The sequence below is a fragment of the Lepidochelys kempii genome, chromosome 24 (assembly GCF_965140285.1).
Source record: "Lepidochelys kempii isolate rLepKem1 chromosome 24, rLepKem1.hap1, whole genome shotgun sequence".
Taxonomy (NCBI): Eukaryota; Metazoa; Chordata; order Testudines; family Cheloniidae; genus Lepidochelys; species Lepidochelys kempii.
In genome coordinates, this window is record NC_136403.1 from 14,605,101 (window position 1) to 14,615,252 (window position 10,152).

Genomic DNA, 10,152 nt, shown 5'->3' on the forward strand with positions numbered 1-10,152 from the left:
TTCATTGTGGTGTCCCTGTCCTCACTCCACTGGGGTGCCTGCATGGATTGAAATGTTCCCAGGGGCGGGAGACACAGAAACAACCCTTTTCCAGAGAAACCCCAGCAGATCCAGGTACAGGAACTCCTTGCTTAACGTGGTTGTTCTGTTCCCGAAAAATGCGACTTTAAGTGAAACTATGTTAAGCAAATCCAATTTCCCCATAAGAATTAATGTAAATGGGGGGGTTAGGTTCCAGGGAAATTTTTTTCATCAGACAAAAAACTATATTATATATGTACATACACACACACACACACAGTATAAATTTAAAAAAAAATTAATACTGTACACAGCAATGATGATTGTGAAGCTTGGTTGAGGCGGTGGAGTCAGAGGGTGGGAGGGTTCCCAGGGAATGCCTTGCTGCCGAATGATGAACTCGCACTCGGCTGAGCCCCCAAGGGTCAACACATTGTTAATGTAGCCTCTCACTCTACTAGGCAGCACAAATGGAGGGGAGACAGCACGGCAGAGAGAGACACAGACACACACCCTGTGTGTGGGAGAGAGAGAGGGGTGCACATTGCCCCTTTAAGTAAGCTGACTCGACTCTAAGTACATTGCCTTTAAAAAGATCAGGAAGTTGAGACAGCAGGTGCAGTCTCTCTGTCCTGAGCCCTGGCCTGTCCCCACCCTGCTCTATATGGAGAAGGGGTAAGGGGGTGGCAGGAGTGGGGGAGGGGGACATCCTGACATTAGCCCCCCTCTCCTGCACAGCAAGCAGGAGGCCCCCAGGAGCAGCTCCAAGGCAGAGGGCAGGAGCAGTGCAGGGCAGTGGGGGGAGGGACGGCTGAGCTGCTGCACTGGGAACTTAAGGGAGTGGGGAGCTGATAGGGGGGCTGCCGGTCCACTCCTGGTTCCAAGCCCCCCACTGGCTGCTCTTCCTGCAAGCAGTGGACAAAGCAGGCGGCTGCCAAATAACGTTATACGGGAGCTGTCATAAATATAAAGGGAAGGGTAAACCCCTTTGAAATCCCTCCTGGCCAGGGGAAAGCTCCTCTCACCTGTAAAGGGTTAAGAAGCTAAAGGTAACCTCGCTGGCACTGACCAAAATGACCAATGAGGAGACAAGATACTTTCAAAAGCTGGGAGGAGGGAGAGAAACAGAGGGTCTGTGTCTGTGTCTGTCTGTAGTCGTCTTGGCCGGGGACAGACCAGGAATGGAGTCTTAGAACTTTTAGTAAGTAATCTAGCTAGGTACGGGTTAGATTATGATTTCTTTAAATGGCTGAGGAAAGAATTGTGCTGAATAGAATAACTATTTCTGTCTGTGTATCTTTTTTGTAACTTAAGGTTTTGCCTAGAGGGGTTCTCTATGTTTTTGAATCTAATTACCCTGTAAGATATCTACCATCCTGATTTTACAGGGGGGATTTCTTTATTTCTATTTACTTCTATTTTTTATTAAAAGTCTTCTTGTAAAACACTGAATGCTTTTTCATTGTTCTCAGATCCAAGGGTCTGGGTCTGTAGTCACCTAGGCAAATTGGTGAGGCTTTTTACCAAACCTTGTCCAGGAAGTGGGGTGCAAGGTTTTGGGAAGTATTTTGGGGGGAAGGATGCGTCCAAACAGCTCTTCCCCAGTAACCAGTATTAGTTTGGTGGTGGTAGCGGCCAGTCCAAGGATAACGGGGGTAATATTTTGTACCTTGGGGAAGTTTTGACCTAAGCTGGTAAAGATAAGCTTAGGAGGTTTTTCATGCAGGTCCCCACATCTGTACCCTAGAGTTCAGAGTGGGGGAGGAACCTTGACATGGTGGCACAGTGGTGGGATTAACCTGAAATCATTTTGAGATCCAGTTGAGATTTTTTGAACTAGAAATACAGATTTTAAAAAGGAATTTTTAGGAAGTCCAGAAAGCAGCTTTGAAACTGAAAGCAGCTTGGTTTCTCTCTGCTTTGTGGCCAAGCAGAGACAAAAGGGGATTATCTTGTGAATTGCAGGTTTTCTTTGCCTGGAGGCAGGGTACTTAACTCCTGCAGGGAAATTCAGTCTTCCAACCCAGAGGTTTTTTTTTTCTTTTCTTCCTAAAAGTAAATAGGGGGTGTGTGCTCTACCCATTTGCCTGGAGACAAAAGTGGCAGGGTTTTTTTTTAGGATTTTGATTTTTTTTTTGTTTTACAAGGAGCACAGGTTTGAAAAGAAATTTTTTTTTTCTTTGGGCTGGGTAAGCGGGTTTCCAAGTAGTTGGAGGTTTTTTGCTTTAATTTGGGCCCAGAGCAGAGACAAGGGAATTGTCTTTTTCTGTAGGCTGACAATCACTATCAGAGAATAGGTATTCTATTCCAGCACAGCAAAATTTTACAGCCAAGTTTTGTTTGTTTATTTCTAAACCTCGGGTGTAAAGTTAGTTAAAAACAGAGAGGTTAGAATGGCCAAATCCTCGGCTCGACTACAGCTGGAATTAGCCAAATTTCAGGCTAAGGAAAAACAAAGGGAACATGAAAGACAGATAGAACTCATGCGGCTGGAGAAGGAGGTACAGGAGGCTGCCCACAAGAGGGAAATGGAGGCAAGGAAGCATGTGGAGGAGATGGAGAGGATAAAGGCCCAGCAGAATATACCAACAAACCCTAGCAATCCTTCTCCAGGTACCACTTCCCATCCCAGAAAGTTCCCCACCTACAAGGCAGGTGATGATACTGAGGCCTTCTTAGAAAACTTCGAAAGGGCCTGCCTTGGGTACAACATCTCTACTGACCAATACATGGTAGAGCTGAGGCCGCAGCTCAGTGGACCCTTAGCTGAGGTGGCAGCTGAAATGCCTAAAGAACATATGAACAAGTATGAACTGTTTAAATCCAAGGCGAGAGTCAGAATGGGGATAACACCCGAGCGGTCTCGTCGGAGGTTCCGAGCCCTAAGGTGGAAACCAGACCTGTCATTTACCCGACATGCCTACCACATTGTGAAACATTGGGATGCCTGGATATCAGGAGCAAGTGTTGAATCTCCAGTAAATTTGCCCTTCCTAATGCAAATGGAACAATTCTTAGAGGGTGTTCCTGAGGAAATAGAAAGATACATCCTAGATGGGAAACCCAAAACTGTAATCGAGGCAGGAGAGATTGGAGCCAGATGGGTGGAGGTGGCAGAGAAGAAGAAAACTGGTCACAGTTGGAGCGGAGACCAGAAGGGACCACCCCAGACCACACCCTATTACCGGGGGCCGCCCAAAGCCCCACCTACCTCCCAAAGAACCCTCCAGACCCCTTATCGTCCCACCACCCCGTTCTCCAGCAACCCACCTCGCCCCGGTGACCCGTCAGCTGGACGATGTTTTAAATGTAACGAGCTGGGGCATGTAAAGGCCAACTGCCCCAAGAACCCCAACAGATTACAGTTCATTGCACCGGAATCACACCAGAGGTCCACAGGCCCAGATACCTCCCAGATACCCTTGGAGCGGAGGGAAACTGTGAGTGTGGGCGGGAAGAAGGTCACCGCGTGGAGGGACACCGGAGCACAAGTGTCAGCTATCCATGCTTCCTTAGTGGACCCCAATTTAATCAACCCAGAGATCCAAGTGACGATTCAACCCTTCAAGTCCAACTCTTTCAATTTGCCTACAGCCAAGTTGCCTGTCCAGTACAAGGGCTGGTCAGGAATGTGGACTTTTGCAGTCTATGATGATTATCCCATCCCCATGCTGTTGGGGGAAGACTTGGCCAATCACGTGAAGCAGGCCAAGAGGGTGGGAATGGTCACCCGCAGCCAGGCTAAACAAGCCATGAGGCCTAGCTCTGTTCCGGAAACTTCTATCAGGACCCAGTCAGAGGTGATGGACCTGGACCCCAGGCCAATGTCTGCAACAGCAGTAGTGGATCCAGTCCCAGAGACCCAGACGGAACCAGTCCCAGAACCGGAACCAGCCGAACAACCAACACCAGACCCCGTGTCAGCACTGAATCCAGTACTTGCAACCTCAACACCAGAGGGCCCCACCGAACCTGAACTGGCAGCAGCCGATAACCCTACACAAGAGGCTCAGCCGGAGCCTGAATCCCAACATAGTGCACCAGCGGAGAGCGGTTCACAGTCAACAGAAACAGCTCCATCCCCTATATCGCTTCCAGAGGGACCAAGCCTATGTCTCCAATCCAATGAGGAACTGATGTCTCCAGCATCAAGGGAACAGTTCCAGACCGAACAGGAAGCAGATGAAAGCCTCCAGAGAGCGTGGATGGCGGCACGGAGCAACCCACCGCCTCTCAGCTCTTCTAATCGATCCAGGTTTGTTGTAGAAAGAGGACTTTTATACAAGGAAACTCTTTCTGGGGGACACCAGGAAGACTGGCATCCTCAGAGACAGTTGGTAGTTCCAACTAAATACCGGGCCAAGCTCTTGAGCTTAGCCCATGATCACCCTAGTGGCCATGCTGGGGTGAACAGGACCAAAGACCGTTTGGGGGGATCATTCCACTGGGAGGGAATGGGCAAGGATGTTTCTACCTATGTCCAGTCTTGTGAGGTGTGCCAAAGAGTGGGAAAACCCCAAGACCAGGTCAAAGCCCCTCTCCAGCCACTCCCCATCATTGAAGTTCCATTTCAGTGAGTAGCTGTGGATATTCTGGGTCCTTTTCCGAAAAAGACACCCAGAGGAAAGCAGTACATACTGACTTTCATGGATTTTGCCACCCGATGGCCGGAAGCAGTAGCTCTAAGCAACACCAGGGCTAAAAGTGTGTGCCAGGCACTAGCAGACATTTTTGCCAGGGTAGGTTGGCCCTCCGACATCCTCACAGATGCAGGGACTAATTTCCTGGCAGGAACTATGAAAAACCTTTGGGAAGCTCATGGGGTAAATCACTTGGTTGCCACTCCTTACCATCATCAAACAAATGGCATGGTGGAGAAGTTTAATGGAACTTTGGGGGCCATGATACGTAAATTCGTAAATGAGCACTCCAATGATTGGGACCTAGTATTGCAGCAGTTGCTCTTTGCCTACAGAGCTGTACCACATCCCAGTTTAGGGTTTTCCCCATTTGAACTTGTATATGGCCGTGAGGTTAAGGGGCCATTGCAGTTGGTGAAGCAGCAATGGGAGGGATTTACACCTTCTCCAGGAACTAACATTCTGGACTTTGTAACCAACCTACAAAACACCCTCCGAACCTCTTTAGCCCTTGCTAGAGAAAACTTACAGGATGCTCAAAAAGAGCAAAAAGCCTGGTATGATAAACATGCCAGAGAGCGTTCCTTCAAAGTAGGAGACCAGGTCATGGTCTTAAAGGCGCTCCAGGCCCATAAAATGGAAGCATCGTGGGAAGGGCCATTCATGGTCCAGGAGCGCCTGGGAGCTGTTAATTATCTCATAGCATTCCCCACCTCCAACCGAAAGCCTAAGGTGTATCATATTAATTCTCTAAAGCCCTTTTATTCCAGAGAATTAAAGGTTTGTCAGTTTACAGCCCAGGGAGGAGACGACGCTGAGTGGCCGGAAGGTGTCTATTACGAAGGGAAATGTGCTGGTGGTGTGGAAGAGGTGAACCTCTCCATGACCCCTTGGGCGTATGCAGCGACAGCAGATCCAGGAGCTGTGCACTAGCTACGCGCCAACGTTCTCAGCCACCCCAGGACTGACTGAACGGGCATACCACTCCATTGACACAGGTAATGCTCCCCCAATTAGGGTCCACCCTTACCGGGTGTCTCCTCAAGCTAAAACTGCTATAGAACGGGAGATCCAGGATATGTTACAGATGGGTGTAATCCGCCCCTCTGAAAGTGCATGGGCATCTCCAGTGGTTCTAGTTCCCAAACCAGATGGGGAAATACGTTTTTGCGTGGACTACTGTAAGCTAAATGCTGTAACTCACCCAGACAACTATCCAATGCCACGCACTGATGAACTATTAGAGAAACTGGGACGGGCCCAGTTCATCTCTACCTTGGACTTAACCAAGGGATACTGGCAGGTACCGCTAGATGAATCTGCCAAGGAAAGGTCAGCCTTCATCACACATCTCGGGCTGTATGAATTTAATGTACTCCCTTTCGGGCTGCGAAATGCACCCGCCACTTTCCAAAGACTTGTAGATGGTCTCCTAGCGGGATTAGGAGAATATGCAGTCGCCTACCTTGACGATGTGGCCATATTTTCGGATTCCTGGGCAGACCACCTGGAACATCTACAAAAAGTCCTTGAGCGCATAAGGGAGGCAGGACTAACTGTTAAGGCTAAGAAGTGTCAAATAGGCCTAAACAGAGTGACTTACCTTGGACACCAGGTGGGTCAAGGAACTATCAGCCCCCTACAGGCCAAAGTGGATGCTATCCAAAAGTGGCCTGTCCCAAAGTCAAAGAAACAGGTTCAATCCTTCTTAGGCTTGGCCGGTTATTACAGACGATTTGTACCGCACTACAACCAAATCGCTGCCCCACTGACAGACCTAACCAAAAAGAAACAGCCAAATGCTGTTCAGTGGACCGGAAAGTGTCAGAAGGCCTTTAACAAGCTTAAAGCGACACTCATGTCTGACCCTGTACTAAGGGCCCCAGACTTTGACAAACCGTTCCTAGTAACCACAGATGCATCCGAGCGTGGTGTGGGAGCAGTTTTAATGCAGAAAGGACCTGATCAAGAATTCCACCCTGTAGTGTTTCTCAGCAAAAAACTGTCTGAGAGGGAAAGCAACTGGTCAGTCACTGAAAAAGAATGTTATGCCATTGTCTACGCTCTGGAAAAGCTACGCCCATATGTTTGGGGACGGCGTTTCCACCTGCAAACCGACCATGCTGCACTAAAGTGGCTTCACACCGTCAAAGAAACTAACAAAAAACTTCTTCGGTGGAGTTTAGCTCTCCAAGATTTTGATTTCGACATCCAACACATCTCAGGAGCTTCTAACAAAGTGGCTGATGCACTCTCCCGTGAAAGTTTCCCAGAATCAACTGGTTAAAATCGTCCTTGAGATGTGGAAAATATTGTTAGTCTTTATGTACTTGGTAGTATATTTAGAGATGCATGTGTCTTATTAACTCTGTTTTCCTAGAGCTCCAGGAAGAAATCCCAGCCAGTGTTTCACCCTAGCTGAGATTTGGGGGGCGTGTCATAAATATAAAGGGAAGGGTAAACCCCTTTGAAATCCCTCCTGGCCAGGGGAAAGCTCCTCTCACCTGTAAAGGGTTAAGAAGCTAAAGGTAACCTCGCTGGCACCTGACCAAAATGACCAATGAGGAGACAAGATACTTTCAAAAGCTGGGAGGAGGGAGAGAAACAAAGGGTCTGTGTCTGTGTCTGTCTGTAGTCGTCTTGGCCGGGGACAGAACAGGAATGGAGTCTTAGAACTTTTAGTAAGTAATCTAGCTAGGTATGTGTTAGATTATGATTTCTTTAAATGGCTGAGGAAAGAATTGTGCTGAATAGAATAACTATTTCTGTCTGTGTATCTTTTTTGTAACTTAAGGTTTTGCCTAGAGGGGTTCTCTATGTTTTTGAATCTAATTACCCTGTAAGATATCTACCATCCTGATTTTACAGGGGGGATTTCTTTATTTCTATTTACTTCTATTTTTTATAAAAAGTCTTCTTGTAAAACACTGAATGCTTTTTCATTGTTCTCAGATCCAAGGGTCTGGGTCTGTAGTCACCTAGGCAAATTGGTGAGGCTTTTTACCAAACCTTGTCCAGGAAGTGGGGTGCAAGGTTTTGGGAAGTATTTTGGGGGGAAGGATGCGTCCAAACAGCTCTTCCCCAGTAACCAGTATTAGTCTGGTGGTGGTAGCGGCCAGTCCAAGGATAACGGGGGTAATATTTTGTACCTTGGGGAAGTTTTGACCTAAGCTGGTAAAGATAAGCTTAGGAGGTTTTTCATGCAGGTCCCCACATCTGTACCCTAGAGTTCAGAGTGGGGGAGGAACCGTGACGGGAGCACTGCATTATACGGGAGCACTGCGTTATACGGGAGCACGTTCCCTAATTGATCAGCAACGTAACAATGAAACCTTAACGGGGATGACTTGAAGTGATGAGTCACTGTCCTGAACCCGACCCTTGTTGCTGCTGGCTGCAACACTGTAGCGATGCTGCCCTTAGTGGGACACTTCTGACAGTACCAATTCAGGACAAATCGCTTAGAGCGGGGCAGTTACAGCCCAAGGCTGGGGGTCCTTCACTGCTAAGGCCCACCAAACCAGCCAAACAGAGAGGACTTCGGTCTCACCCCACTGGCTAACCAGAAGTCACACATGAAATTCCCTCAGACACTCCAGTTTCCCAGTGTCACCACCAGCGCCACCAACCCAGAGAAAGAAGAAAGGTTCCCGATCCCAAAGGGCCAAGCCCCAGACCCCGGTTAATATACCAGTCAGATCTTACCCACAAATCACGCTGTTGCCAAACCTTTAGAATCTAAAATCTAAAGGTTCATTCATAAAAAGAAAGAAATACAGACGAGAGTTAAAATTGGTTAAATGGAATCAATGACATACAGTCATGGCAAAGTTCTTGGTTCAGCCTTGTAGCAGTGATGGAATAAACTTCAGGTTCAAATCAAGTCTCTGGAGAACATCCACAGCTGGGATGGGTCATTCAATCCTTTGTTCAGAGCTTCAGTTTGCAGCAAGGTTCCTCCAGAAGACAAAATGGAGATGAGGCAGCTGCCTTTTATAGTCTCTTCCAGGTGGAAGGATACCTCTTTGTTCTTGGCTGTGGAAAATTACAGCAGCAAGATGGAGCTTGGAGTCACATGGGCAAGTCACATGTCCATGCATGAATCAGTTTGCAGGCCGACACCATTGTTTACATGTTAGTTTGAACATTCCCAAGAAAGCTCAGATGTGGATTGGCATCTCCCAAAGTCCATTGTCAGTTAAGTGTTTCTTGATTGGGCACTTACTGAGAATAGTCCCTTCTCAAGAAGCTGACCAAATGCTTCACTGAAGCTACTTAGAATCAAAACACATTGATATACAAATACATAGCTAATATTCATAACTTCAACTACCCAAATGACACACACATACAGCTGGCATAATTATAACCAGCAAACTACAACCTCTTCATAGACACCTCATACAAAAACCTTTGTACAATATTGGCTGCAAATATATAACATGGTTGCAACAATGATCTATACGGTTACAGTTTATGTCAATAAGGCCGCAGGTTACAAATACATTTCTCTTTGTTTCTTTTAAAGAATACCCAATAGATTTAGTTTAAAAATATACATTTTTTGAAAGTCTTGTTTCTTTTGAAGAAAATCGCTCTGTCTACCAGCAGAAATAAATAAGTGACACCAATAGCTGCACATTATGTGCAATAACTTCCTGACTGTCCCCAAATCCTGTGAGCTCCTGCCTCCCACCCCAGCCAATCCCCTGCCCCTGAAACCCACGAGGCAGGTCCTGGAAATCAAGAGATGGGCTTCAAAATCATGGTCCTCAAGGAATCAATTCTGAAGCACTTAGAGGAGAGGAAAGTGATCAGGAACAGTCAGCATGGATTCACCAAGGGCAAGTCATGCCTGACTAATCTAATTGCCTTCTATGACGAGATAACTGACTCTGTGGATGAAGGGAAAGCAGTGGACGTGTTGTTCCTTGACTTTAGCAAAGCTTTTCACACGGTCTCCCACAGTATTTTTGCCAGCAAGTTAAAGAAGTATGGGCTGGATGAATGGACTATAAGGTGGATAGAAAGCTGGCTAGATTGTCGGGCTCAACGGGTAGTGATCAATGGCTCCATGTCTAGTTGGCAGCCGGTATCAAGTGGAGTGCCCCAAGGGTCGGTCCTGGGGCTGGTTTTGTTCAATATCTTCATAAATGATCTGGAGGATGGTGTGGATTGCACCCTCAGCAAGTTTGCAGATGACACTAAACTGGGAGGAGAGGTAGATACGCTGGAGGGTAGGGATAGGATACAGAGGGACCTAGACAAATTGGAGGACTGGGCCAAAAGAAATCTGATGAGGTTCAACAAGGACAAGTGCAGAGTCCTGCACTTAGGATGGAAGAATCCCATGCACCGCTACAGACTAGGGACCGAATGGTTTGGCAGCAGTTCTGCAGAAAAGGACCAAGGGGTTACAGTGGACGAGAAGTTGGATGTGAGTCAACAGTGTGCCGTTGTTGCCAAGAAGGCCAATGGCATTTTGGGATGT